The following is a 14,232-nucleotide window of genomic DNA, read 5'->3' as shown; positions in this document are numbered from 1 at the left end:
AACGGGGAAATGACGATTGGTGATGCGTGCTCTAGGCTCTGTGTGCTTTTTGTGCTCTTGTGCTTTGTTCTGCGCGTGAGTGATTGCGAAATTAGGGGGTCTTCCTATTTATAGGAATTGACCACTATGGTTAGAGTAACCACAATTACTTTAACCATGGTGGTAAGCTTAAGGTTAGTTACTTAACCATGCTCTTTGACCTTACGACACTTTTTTCTTAGACCTTAGTACACTTTATTTAGTACATAATCTTGAATGTACCAATGACTCTCTAATGGGTTTTAATTAAATGATGTTTATGAATGAATCAATGATTAAATACTCAAACTAACATATTAATGATTATTTTATATTTTTGATTGCCTTTGAAGGTCATAAATAAAACAATGATAGAGGTTCATGAATGAACCAATGATTGAATACTCAAAGCAACATTTTTATGACTCTCTAATGTTTTGTATTAAAGATGTGGCCATGAATTAACTAATGATTGAAAAGGCTTATATTTAAAATGGTGGGCATGAATGAACCAATGATTGAGAAGTTCTATATTAAATATGGGTGCCATTAGTTAACCAATAATTTTAACTTTAAACCAACATATATATGGCTTGGTAATGATTGGGATTAAACTTATATATTTTTGCCTCCATATATTTAGTAATATTATACTGGATGGCTAAAGTAAATTTAATTTAAATTATATATTATAGGATTAATAAGGTATAAAATATAATTGATGGACTTTATACTGACTAGTTTAAGTAGTTATTAAAATGTTGAATAAAATTATTATATTAAAAATAATATCTTTCTTTATTGTGTTAATATAAAATTAAATAATATAGACATTATATTGAGGGAGCTTATGTTTAGAGAGGAGCTTATCAATTTTTATATTAGCCCAAGCACATAACTTGAAGAACTCTATGTGGACCTTAAGCCATGAGTGAAGACTCACCATTCTCGATTGAAGAATATTGTTTGTCATCAGACTCTTTGTTTTCTACCGAAGAGTATTGTCTGTTGAGAGACTCACCATTTTCTATCGAAGAATATTGTTTTTCGACAGACTCACCCATTTCTATCGAAGAGTATTGTCTGAGCTCATCTTCACCTAAAACACATGTGAAGAGTTCTTTATTGAAGAATACGATATTAATAAAGATACGGAGAATGAAGGTAGTGCCAATGAAACATCGAAGATCATGGGCAATGGTGACAACAAAGAATTGGATTGTAACAAGGTTACCCCGACTTCTATGCAGGAAGAGAAATCTGGAAGCCCTATGCATATTAGAAGAATCTCACGTAGAATTTGTTTGGCCAGATTTAACTTGGTGACATTAGATAAGCAGATTGGATTTGATGTCAACAAAATATGTTGTGCCTGTGGTTGTATGTCTATGATTGGAAAATCAAAGTTGCGAGAATTAAGGTGATACTATTTTTCGATGATTGGTGATGAGCAAGAAACTTACCTCGGGTCACATATGCAACTAGTGTCTGACAAATGTACGGGGATCAAAGTATCATTCGAGTATTATATCTTCCATGCGCAACAGATCTATAGAGTTGCCTTCAAAATTGCGTTATGTGTTAGTAACATGCGGCTACATAGAGTAAAACAACGTCTACTTAGCGGGGATCAAATGCTCAATTGTAAATAGGTTCCTAGTATGAAAGGTGCAATTGGAAGACATGCTATAGGTTGGATAAAAAGTTACTTTCAGTTAAATTGTGAAGTAATGCCCACTACAGGTAGGATGTACCTCTCTGATAATTACACACGTCGGGAAGTTTATGATGTCTATCGATCAGATATGGTGGGCTCAAGTAATAAATCTGTCACATATAACCAATTCACAAGATTATGGAGAGCTCGGTTTTCAAATGTTATCATTCCGCGTAAAGTACGCATGGGGTATTGCTCCATTTGTGCAAATCTTAAAAGTTTGGCTAAAGGTGCAAAGACATAAATGGAAAAGGATATGAGTAAGAAGTTACTACAGGAGCATCGCGAGGCACAATCGTTAGAACGAAAGAAGGCGATGCATCATAGAGAGAAGTGTTTGAAGAGCCCCGAACAATACATGTGCTTAATGATAGATGGCATGGACCAGAAGAAGACGTGCTTGCCGCATATGCGGAGGCTCCCCAAAGACATCAATGATGAGTGCCTTGTTCAAATGCACTTGGTGGGATGCTTGGCTTATAATAGGTCTGTTGGACCTCACGTCTTCATTACATACCCCAATGTTCACAATGACCCTAACCTAACAGTTACAATGATTCACTGAGTTTTGATGTCTTGGGCCCAACCGTTCCCCCAAGTTCTATACATTCAATTGGACAATACTACTAAAGAGAACAAAAATTCAACTGTGTTTGGCTATCTAAGTATGTTGGTCAACCAAGGATTGTTTGGAAAAGTGAAAATCAATTTTCTTTTGGTTGGCCACACACATGATCATATAGATCAGATGTTTAGCACATTCTCCAGACAGTTGTCTCGGCATGATGCTTTCACATTACCAAAACTATTTGATGTCATTTCTAATACATATGCACCACGCCCAAAAGTGTTACACTTGGAGGTATATGACTTTAAGAGATATATATCAGATGGGGGTGTTGGGAATGTTAAAGTGCTCGCCCAGTTAAACAATATAAGCGTCAATAACATTTTTATGATAAAGAAAAATGAAATAAGCGGTTCTACGCTTTTGTATGCTAAACAATATTCATCTTCTACAACATGGGAACTTGAAGGTGGTTGCTAGTTATTACTGTGTATGCTGAGTACAATTGTCCATGCAGCTAAACAAATGCCAATTGAGAAGAAAGGACAGTTGCATAGTGACTTGGTATCGGAACAAAAACAATTATGGCTCCAAGCCTTAGAAGAAAAAAAAAAACATATTAAAGCCGCAAAGAAATATGCCGCACAACAAGACACGTCATGGTGGGACGTATTTTTTAGTGATAGAAAAGGAATTATAGTCAATTGTGTATTTGGTGATAATTGGAATTTGGAAACGCTATTCACATAGTCGCTACAACATGATCGTGTAAATAAAACTCTGGAGCAACTAGCAAATGCGATTAATGACAGTTTGGTTCCTCTACAACAAAGAGACATTTATGTGGGACCAAGGATGACCAAAGCAACCGAAGCTAGATGGCAAGGCAATTTGCAAGAGCTCGCGACAGGATGTTGATTGCAACGCCTGCTGATGAGAACTCACATGGCCACCAATTTTGGGTTGGTAAAATTCTAGAAGTGCTAATGCATGAAATAGAAAACACGATCAAGTCTATAAAAGTTCATTGGTACAACACTAGAAATGCAAATGCTTTTACGGGTAAGTATACATTGGAGATGATTGAATGCCCAACGACAAGGGGAGGTAAGAAGAGGAAGTGAAACATTTGTAACACCTCGACCCTTGACATCTCTGATGTGGATATCATCGCGTACGACTTCACGCTTACAACAACGGGACGATTAAGGAAGTCAACAATAGATATAATAAAAGAAAAATTACCAGGTCTACAAGGTGGCTCGAGTTAAAGGCAAACGAGATCTGCAACACATAATCTAGAGTCAAACCATTTAGTTTATGACGAAGATAATGCATTGATTGGTATATCCGAGGATGACAAGGAGGAATCGTCATTGTGTGTTAGTTATAGTAGTGATGATTCTTCGTAAAGGAGTGATCATGAATGTATTTTTGGCTATTAAGTGTAACTACATTCCGCTCGTAACAAATCGAGTAATATAAAAGCATGTGTTTTGAATTCTTATGATTTCTAAAAAATCGTTTCTTATAAAATAACATTGGTTGTAAAGTTTATGATATAAATTGAGAATGTAACTTTTTGAAATTCCTCTTTTTTTATTTATTTCTAAATCATGAAAATAGTGGATTTTTAACCTTTTTCATAGTATATTTGAACATGTATGACACTGGTATCAATGTGTTTTGTAAAATCATTGAAAAAGTACTAAAATCAATCAAAATATTCCTTATCCTTCCATTTATGTGCGATCCTTCCACTTGTGAATGCGATCCTTCCACAAGTTGTACTTAAGTGGGATATTGTAGATCCTCCACTCCCAAGTACATTTAATATAGGACTTACACCCTTGTACAGGTATATTCTTTTCACACATGTGCACTAGTGCACATGAAATCTATATATACCTCATTGTAGGTATTTTTGTATTTCGATGATGCTAATTTAATATAGAGTTAATCATCCCCCATCTTGTGTTGTTCATAAATGTATCTTCCTCTCTCTCTTTCTCTCTCTCTCACACACACATATCACATTATCTTTCGCTTAGCTTAATCACAGAATTAGGTACTAATTAACCAGTAGTTAATTACCATATTCTTAACACGTCTTACAAATCTTTAAGTGAGTATTGTAGCTCATCAATTTATTCGTGTGTAATTGATCTTACACTTCAATTTTATTATTTTAATATTGACGACACACAATTACCACATTATGAACGACAATTACTTGACTCTATTTTAGATGATTTTCAAGATGTGTTTCCCAACGAATTACCGGTTACTTTACCACCAAAACGTAATGTGGACCATCAGATTGAACTCATCCCCGGTGTTATTCATGTGAGCATTTCACCTTATCGACTTAGTCAATTAGAAGAGGATGAGATTGCTAAACAACCTAAGGAATACTTGAGTATGGGCCACATTAGGTATAGTAAATCACCTTGGGGTGCACCAGTTCTATTAGTTACGAAGAAGGACGGTTCATGGCCAATGTGTATCAATTATCACCGTTTGAATAAAATGACAATAAAAAATGCATATCTGTTACCTCGTGCCTATGATTTGATTTATTGTTTGCATGGGCCCCGATATTGTAGGAAAATTGACTTACGAACATGTTATCATCAATTCGCATTGCGAAGGACGATATTCTTGAAACCGCTTTTTGTAAGAGCTATGGCCATTATTAGTTTTTAGTCATGCCTTTAAAGTTGACTAATGCTCCATGTGATGAATGATGTTTTCCGAGATCAACTCGGTGATTTTGTTGTCGTCTTCTTGGATGATATTCTCATCTATAGCTGTACCTTGCAAGATCATGTTCAACATGTTCGATTTGTTTTGCAAAAGTTGTGTGACAACTCTTTCTATGCAAAACATTCAAAATGTGATTTTTTCCAAAAATCTATTGTGTACCTAGGTCATTTAATTACGGAAAATGGCGTTGAAATTGAACCTTCTCGTATTGAAAAGGTTAAACTTTAGCCCATTCCTCATAATATTCGTGAACTTCGATCATTCTTAGGATTTGTTGGATTTTTATGAAAATCAATCCGTAACTATTCCAAATTGACTACACCATTAACTGACCTTTTAAAAGGTCATCCACGCAAGTTTGTCAAACCAATTTTCTGGAATGAAAAACTTGACACATCATTTGAGACACTCAAAGAGCATGCGTGTCGAGCTCCCACTCTTCTATTGCCAGACCCTTCCAAGCCTTTCTCCATCGAAACTGAGCTAGTGATTATGCTATTTGTGTCGTCCTTTATCAAGGCAATCACCCTATCGCTTTTGAAAGTAAAAAGCTTGATGCTACTTAATCTTGGTATTCGGTTCAAAAGAAAGAGTTGTTCACAGTAATACATGCACTAAAAACATGGTGACATTATGTCTATGGAAATCAATTTGTGGTTACAATGAACCATCAATCCTTGAAGTATTTTTGTGACCAGCCAGATCTTGTTGATCATAAAGGCTGTTGAGTTGACCTTATGCAACATTTTGATTTTTCCATACGGTATCGCAAGGGTTCTAATAACACCGTTGCGGATGCTCTTAGTCGCATTAAAGAAGTTAACATGCTTAGCTTCACTGAAATGAAATCTAATCTTTTAGATCACCTTCGAGGGAAATACCTTGATGACAATTATTTCTCGAAATACTGGACAAAAGCCGAATCTGGTTTAGATGTCGTTATTAGCACCCTACCCTCGAAGGTGACCTTTCACATTACAAACAGTTTGCTCTACCATAGTGGAAAGGTCTGTGTTCCAGAATTTACCAAACATAAAACCGAAAATTCTTCATGAATGTCATGATGCACTATCTACTGGTCATCATGGAAAAAAATGCACACTCGTTCTCATCTCGAGTACTTTTTCCCGGCCTAAGATGCGCCCTAATGTGCATAAATACGTGACTCAGTGCTTCCAATGTCAAATTAAGAGAGTCTGAACTGTTTTTAAGTCCTTGAAGCACCTTGATAGAATACTTGAATATTAAAACATTAAAATTCCCTTGGAAGCTCCTAGGATAGAATAGTCCAAGATCTTTTGACATGCATGACATCTTTTCATCAACCAGATGTAAGCCTACACTTTTGTGACACTAATGAATGTGTAGTGAAATACACCCTATGATTTCTATATTTTATATGCATCTTTTGGGTGTTTCTAGGAGTAAATGTGAAATTCCATCCCTTCCTCCACAAAGATCTTGTAGAAAACATGAAAATCGTAACTAAGAATCAAATATAATTTGCCTATAAGATATCATTTTGCAATGACTAAGATTAGTCAAGATAGCAAGAGCATATAGGTATTCCTTGATCGTATAATAAAAATTTCTCTTTTCTCTTCCCTCAATAATCTTTCAGAAAGCCTGGAAAATCTAATCTCTTAGATGTTCCACTACTAGCCGCTTGAAGCATAACATAGTTGGTATCTGATACATGGATGTTGCCCCATAATCTCTTAGACTTTGGTATATCAGCCACTATCACCCACTTGGAAGTTTAACTCATTGTGTGGCCTAGATGAACTTCTCTTGTTTTCTTTAACATAGAGACAAAACAACCCCTCAAAAGTGGGTCACCAAAATGTTGTGGCATACCTACCCAATAGGAATTTCCCATTCTCATCAAAAAATTATTGTTTTTTTAAATCCAACTACTACAATAATGCTCATTGCTATCAATTCAGAATGTTCTATGATATATTGAGAGGGGATAATAAATTTACAAAGGAAAAATTGTCATGCTTTAATGCTAATTTGCTATCAATCAAGAAAACATTATAGTGTTGTGAAAAGAGGCACCCGCCGATCCCCCCCATGGGAACTGTTTATTATTGAGAAGGGATTCATCATGTCTTTTCTCCTAGTATGAGAAATTACATCGAAGAAATATCTATTTACAACACCTCTGAACACCCCTTGTGGAAAGGGTAACAAAATGGTTCTTTCTTTCCATTCAAATTGTACTAATGAAGTGAGAAACTTGGTAAGCATTTGGAGAAGTCCACATGTTGTATATATCCAATACGTTACTTCTACACTAGGGAAAACTATATTCCAAGATTATAAACAACTTAACGGTAAACTGAAAAATTGACTTGATCGTTCTTGATTTTGTCCAAATGAGAGTTTTTGATATTACCGCTTATCACTTGATTTGGTGGAACTTCAGCTGAGTTATAAGGGGATGTTTGTGTTGTTAAGACTCAAACTCTTCTTATCTAGCTCAGTTTTCCAAATTGGCCTAGTCGAATGTACATAGACTTATGATTTAGTGTATGCACACTTACATATGTTTGTCAAAATATGGTTGTAAGTTCTTAATTTCCCCAAATGTCCTAGAGCAATCCTCCAAAGGTTCTTATTTTCCATTCAAATTGTACAAATGAAGTGAGAAACTTGGTAAGCATTTGGAGAAGTCCACATGTTGTATATATCCAATACGTGACTTCTACACTAGGGAAAACTACATTCGAACATTATAAACAGCCAAACGGTAAACTGAAAAATTGACTTGATCGTTCTTGATTTTGTCCAAATGAGTCTTTGATATTACCACTTATCACTTGATTTGTATTATAGATCTTGGTACTAACGTAAGCTTAAGATAAGGATAATGAAAAGATAGATAGAAAGGAGAAAGAGAAAGAAGGGTGCCGATCCACCCGACCACCCCCGAGCGAAGGGATCGAGACGGACTCGAGCCTCGATCGGCGTCCCATACCACCGCCGTGGCGTCGAGTCGTACCTGGTGCTGGCACGCTCGCTACAAGAGTTGACCCACCACACGAGCAGAGTCTCGATGTAGTCAAAAGATGATCAAATGAGGGTAGCTAGGCCTCTTATTTATAGCGATACCCAAGGCCCCCAGGCAAGTTCACACTTGACCTAATGGGTTGTCTCAATCCCGAGGATAAAAGTAATCCTCCCCTTCTTTACACTCTCATTTAACCCTCACACTTATCCACGTGTATAGATTACTACGGTAAATTCTTACCACGGGATATTATATGGTCATGCTCGTAACATACTCCCCCTCTTTAAAACATTGCACTCTTGCAATGGAAAGTTAGGGAAGTTAGTTCTAAGAGTAGTTTCGCGTTCCCATGTGGCATCTTTTATTGATTTATCCAGCCATTTTATTTTAAATTCTCGGATTTCTTTAGTACGTAATTTTTTTGTTTTAACATCGAGAATTCTTTCTGGTACATGTGGTTTAGAAGATAATTCTTCAGAAGTAACCAGAGTTTCAGTCGTAACTGTATTGTCGCCAGAACCTAGAAGTAACCAGAGTTTCACACTTGGCCTTTATGGGTTGTCTCAATTCCTAGGATTAAAAGTAATCCTCCATTCTTTACACTCTCATTTAACCCTCACACTTATCCACGTGTATAGATTACTACGGTAAATTCTTACCACGGGATATTATATGGTCATGCTCGTAACAATTTGGTGGAACTTCAGCTGAGTTATAAGGGGATGTTTGTGTTCTTAAGACTCAAACTCTTCTTATCTAGCTCAATTTTCCAAATTGGCCTAGCCGAATGTACATAGACTTATGATTTAGTGTATGCACATGTAAAGAATCAAGAGATGGATTCTTGTGAAGCGGAAGAGATGTGAGTTATGTGTGTGTGTATGAGAGAGAGAGAGGGAGAGAGGGAGAGGGAGAGAGAGCGAGAGAAAGAGAGAGAGATAGATAGATAGATAGATTATATTATCGTCTTCGGAGGTCAAATATGACCTATGAGACCAAAAATATTACATTTCACGTGATATGTGTGAAAGTGAGTAGTGACTCTCGATGTTCAAGAACTTTACCAATGAATGTTGCAATCGAGAGTGCACATTGTGGTTGTGAGAGGAATTCATGCAAAGATTGGGCTCGATCGAAGAGATGTGTAAAGCATGGTCGAATATGATCAAAGGCAGAGCATTGTATCAAAGTGTGATACTCAGACTCGCGAACTTGTTTAGGGCAAAGTGCGCATAACCGACCACTCTCATCACTTGTACCCCAACGCCCTGTTTCACATCGCAATGCATGTGAGCTAAGTCGCATGGAAGCAATGGTTCGAATGGAAGATAACGGTATGGGCTCTAACATGTATGGATGTGTACGATTTCCCCGTTCCGCGAAGAATATGGTTTTGTAGTTAGGTGCAACATGTGTAGTATAATGTGTGAAGCGTGAGCCTCCACATTTGTCCCATGTCATGATACATTGGCGTTGCAAAAATGCCTCATTTACAGAGGAATCTAATGATGCATCATGAAGCAAGTGTCTCGCATCCCATCTACCAAACCATTTTTCTATATCTTGCATCCAACCGGAACACAAAATTTTGCTTTTATGCGTCTTTTGGATCTTTTTGCTTGCTTCCCACGCAATTCTAGGAAGTCGATGTGAGGGACTTTTTTGAACCTTAAGCATGTATTCAACAACCCTTTCCATGGCCATGATCTCAATGGGAAGCGATCCCGTCTCAAGGAGGAGGAGGGTGTAGGGCGTTTGTTTCTTAACTTGTAGAAACTTGGTAAGAAAATGCTTTTGGACATTTTCAAACTCTTTCCACATAGATTTAGGGATGCTACCGCCCCATACTTCCACCCCATAGAGAAGAACCGGTGTCACCAAAGTGTCGAAAAGATATTTCTTGAGGACCCAACACTTAATATCTCCAAGATTGCATGTGTTCTCAAATGCATAGTATGCTCGCTTGCCCGCCTCTAAGCGGCGTGTAGCACATTCATTCCATCTATGATTTGAAGGAACTTCAAGGCCAAGATATTTGAAGCTTTCCACACATTCAAGTGGCTCATTGTTGTACATAATGCATGGTTTATCTCTTTTTTGGCTCTTCACAAGCATAATCTTTGTTTTAGAGCTATTGACACTTAATTTAGTATGCATGCAAAATTTTTCCAATGCCTTCATAAGCTTTTGTGCATCTCCTAAAGTATTTGCAAAAAGCACTACATCATCTGCATATAGCAAAAGCATAATCACAACATTCCCAATGGCAACTTCTTCAACACATTCTTCCTTTACAAACTTGGTAACCATTTCTTCCAATTCATCAATGCATAGACCAAATAGTGTTGGTGAGAGTGGGCATCCTTGCTTAACACCAATAGTGCTTTTGAAAAAATCTGAAAGTTTATCTCTCATGCGCACACAACATATAACCTTCTCATAAATTCGGGAAATTGCAAGCATATATTCACTTGGCACCTCAAGTTCTTCCATTCGCCTCCAAAGATGCTCACGAGGTACCATATCAAAAGCTTTCTTGAAGTCTACAAAGCAACAATATAAACCTTTACCTCTAAGGCGACTTTCCTCCGTTAATACTCGAAGGGTGATAAGGTGATCAATGGTGCTATGGTGTTTCCGAAAGCCAGCTTGTCCATAAGCTCTCTTACCACTTTTTTCAGCCCATACACTTATCTTTGATTCCATTATACATCCAAATAGTTTTGCCATTAATGAGCCAACCATGATGGTTCGATAGTTGTTTACATTATTTATATCTCCACCTTTATGTAAAGGTTTGATCCAATTTGTAGTCCAATCGTACGGCATACCATGTTGCAATGCATCATTAAACATATCGCTTATCCATATATGTGCTTCCTTTCCCGTCCATTTGAGCATTTCAGCCTTTATACATTGAAGATCGCTTGCCTTTCGAGAGGCCAATTTCTTAAGTCCTATGCATATATCTTCAATTGTAAAGAAGGGAGACATATGTGAAAGAGAACCATAACACATCATCTTTCCGGCAAGAGATAACTCATATAAATTCTTACAATGCATAGACAAGTCGTGAAGAGTTAAGTCACCATAACTCTCAACACGTTTTCCCTTTAGATTTCCCCAAAATTTAGCACATGCATGTGCTTTCTCTTGCGTTTGGATAAGTTGTTGAGTAACTTCCCATATTCTTCTCTTTCTTTGAATAAGCCTTTTATACTCATGCAAATGCTTTTGGTAATTCTCTTTATCCTTAACTACATCCAAAACCATAAGGCACTTTCGAGCTTCATGACATTCTTTATCAAACCATTTTTTCCTAAGTTTCTTGGTGCATTTCCAAGATGTGCGATTGGTCGAAAAACATTTGTTTGTACATGAGAGAATGACTTTCTTGAAAGCTTCCCATTTGCATTCTAGTGTGGCACCATGTTGTATCTTTGTCATTTGTAACATATCCTCAACCATCTTGGAATACATGGGTGCTCGCTTAAGGTTCATGCTCAAGTGCGGTTGTTTATTATCTTCAATAGCCTTCTCACAATCAAACCTATGCATACATTTGAGATCGATACATAAAGGCCTATGATCGGATTCCGGTGTCCATTCACCAAGTGAGAATTTATGTATACGATCCAAAATACATTCGGAAAGTAGCACATAGTCAATCACACTATTTCCATTGTGTTTTCTACATGTAAAACCATTAGTGTTGGGCCATAAGGAAATACCATTTGCAATAAGCAATCCGGTACTATTGCACATTTGTAGGAGTAACTTCCCAAATTGGTCCGGATCTTTTTCATCGCTAGAAGAGCGGTTATACATTTGCATATCCTCTTGCATCCTTGAGATATGTGGCATGAAAGATTCTTGTGAATCAAGTTGGAAACTTCTTGTACGAGCATTCATGTCACCAAAGACAATAACTTCCCCTTTGGATTTGAAATAAGCAATATCATCTTCTAGATTGGCAAACGGTTGATCTTTATCCAAACAAGCATAAAAGTTAGAATCTTGATGAGGGATGTAACATCCAACTACAAAAGTGGGCAAATCATTAGGTGTTTCTATTTTGAGCCATATGTAGCATTTATTTTCATCATTTTTTATGATTGACACATATTTCTCTATTTCCTTCTTAATCAAACATGCCACCCCTCCTTGTCCTCTTCTTTGTCTTGGATTTTTCTTCCATATCAAAGAGTGTACATTATAGTTTCCTAAACCTTGAATCCTTTGAGTATCATGCTCCCATGTCTCAACAAGAAGTGTGATATCCGAGTCATCGGTGAACTCCTCTATGCCAAATCCCGCATTCCATGGGTATCCATTGCAATTCCAAAAGCATAGTCGTAAAAGGCGTGGGTTAGTCTCATAGATCACGTGTCCCTATTTGCCTACATTTCCATCTTTAGGCACATCCTTAACCTTGTTTTTCAATCTTTCTTCATATGCTTTATGACGAGCATTTTGTTGTGAGATAGTACGATCTTCACTCACAAAGCATTGTGTACCTTTGAGGTATACCCAACTATTTTCGAGTATGATCCGCCGCTTTGTATCATCTGTCATTGTGCATACAATAGGCCTTTCTCCGGAGCGAGTAACACCATGTTTCCCAACTCGGTGTGCCCCATATACATTCACATCTGACATCCCATAATGCATGCTAAAAAATTCACCAATGGCCTTTCCAAGGGATGCGGGTGTTTCAATACTCTCTTCTTTAATCCCACGGATGACAATGTTCTTTGATCGTCGTTCACGTTCTTTCAATTCTCGGACATCTATGTTTTCGATATTCTTCTCTTGATGCATCACATGCATATTAGATGAGTTTGATAGCACATCCCCACCACATACATCGGCCCATGACTTCGTTGTACATACATTTTTCATCTCACTTACATCCCGCCTCATCGTGTCCAATTTTTCTTCTTTTAATGCTTCCTTTAACTCAATCTTGTTAAGGCGCTCATTTGTTTCAAAAGAAGCTCTTTTACATTCTTGAATCTCTTCTTGAAGTTTTGCAACCACTTGTTTAAGACTTTCATTCTCAATGACAACACTTTGGAGCTTAGTATTCTCTTTCATTAACGTCCTAATCTCTTCACCTTGCTTGTTTATGGTTTCTTGAAGAGAAATCAAGTGACTCATAAGCATTTTGTCCATTGCATTAGAATCAAGATTTGTTGGTGATCTCGGCTCATTATCAATTATACCCCCAAACTTTGCGGCGGTTTTACGAGTATTTTCCATTGAAGGGACAAACCCTACGGGAAAAGAGAGACAGAGAGGGAAGGAGAGAGAATGTACCTTTCACTCGATTTAGGGCTTCAAAATCTACCTTCCGTTTGAGGAACCGTGGGGTAAAGATGGCTGCGGATGAAAATGCTCATAACTTCTCGCTACGGTAACGGAATTCAGTAAATGAACATTCTTTAGAAAGCTCTCTCAAAGAGCTTTCCAACGAGCTATAGAACGTAGAAAACGATGGCCGGAGTGAACTTACAGAGAGCTTTGAAAGAGAGAGAGAGAGAGTGAGAGAGAAAGAGAGAGAGAGAGAGAGAGAGAGAGAGAGAGAGAGAGAGAGAGAGAGAGAGAGAGAGAGAGAGAGAGAGAGAGAGAGAGAGAGAGAGAGACACACACACACACAGAATACGCAAGGTAAAAGTATATTAACAAAGGAGAAAGACTCAACATTATACAAGGTGGGAGGAGGGTGCTTTATGTAGTCACCCTCTCTCTTTATTAACTACAAGACTCATGGAGTATGGGGAATGTGAAAGCTCATAAGTTATGTGTCATAGAATATGATTCTATGACTCATACTAAATGCTAGAATACAAAGAGGTGACTTAATGGTGACTCTTGACCGTTGGAGTGTCTATTCACTCTCAAGGTGAGTTCATACACTAGACCAAGTTGAGCTTGATTCTCAACACGCCCCCTCAAGGTCAAGTCGGATCAGTTTCAGAAGGTATCCGAAATCCGCTTTGACTCGCATTTATGTGGAGTTGCGGAATCCGTGCTCCAACATGCGTTGTGCATAGTTGTGAAGTATGTGCTTCGGCTTGCGTCTTTCTTCGCGGCTTCGTTGCGTGGTTGTGTAATCCACGCGTTCTTGCGTAGTGTGCGCGGCTT

The sequence above is a fragment of the Azolla caroliniana genome, unplaced genomic scaffold, assembly GCF_043228905.1.
Source record: "Azolla caroliniana isolate FFs.n. ecotype wild unplaced genomic scaffold, voAzoCaro1.0.p SCAF_2, whole genome shotgun sequence".
Taxonomy (NCBI): Eukaryota; Viridiplantae; Streptophyta; class Polypodiopsida; order Salviniales; family Salviniaceae; genus Azolla; species Azolla caroliniana.
Note: the sequence above shows the minus strand (reverse complement) of the source record.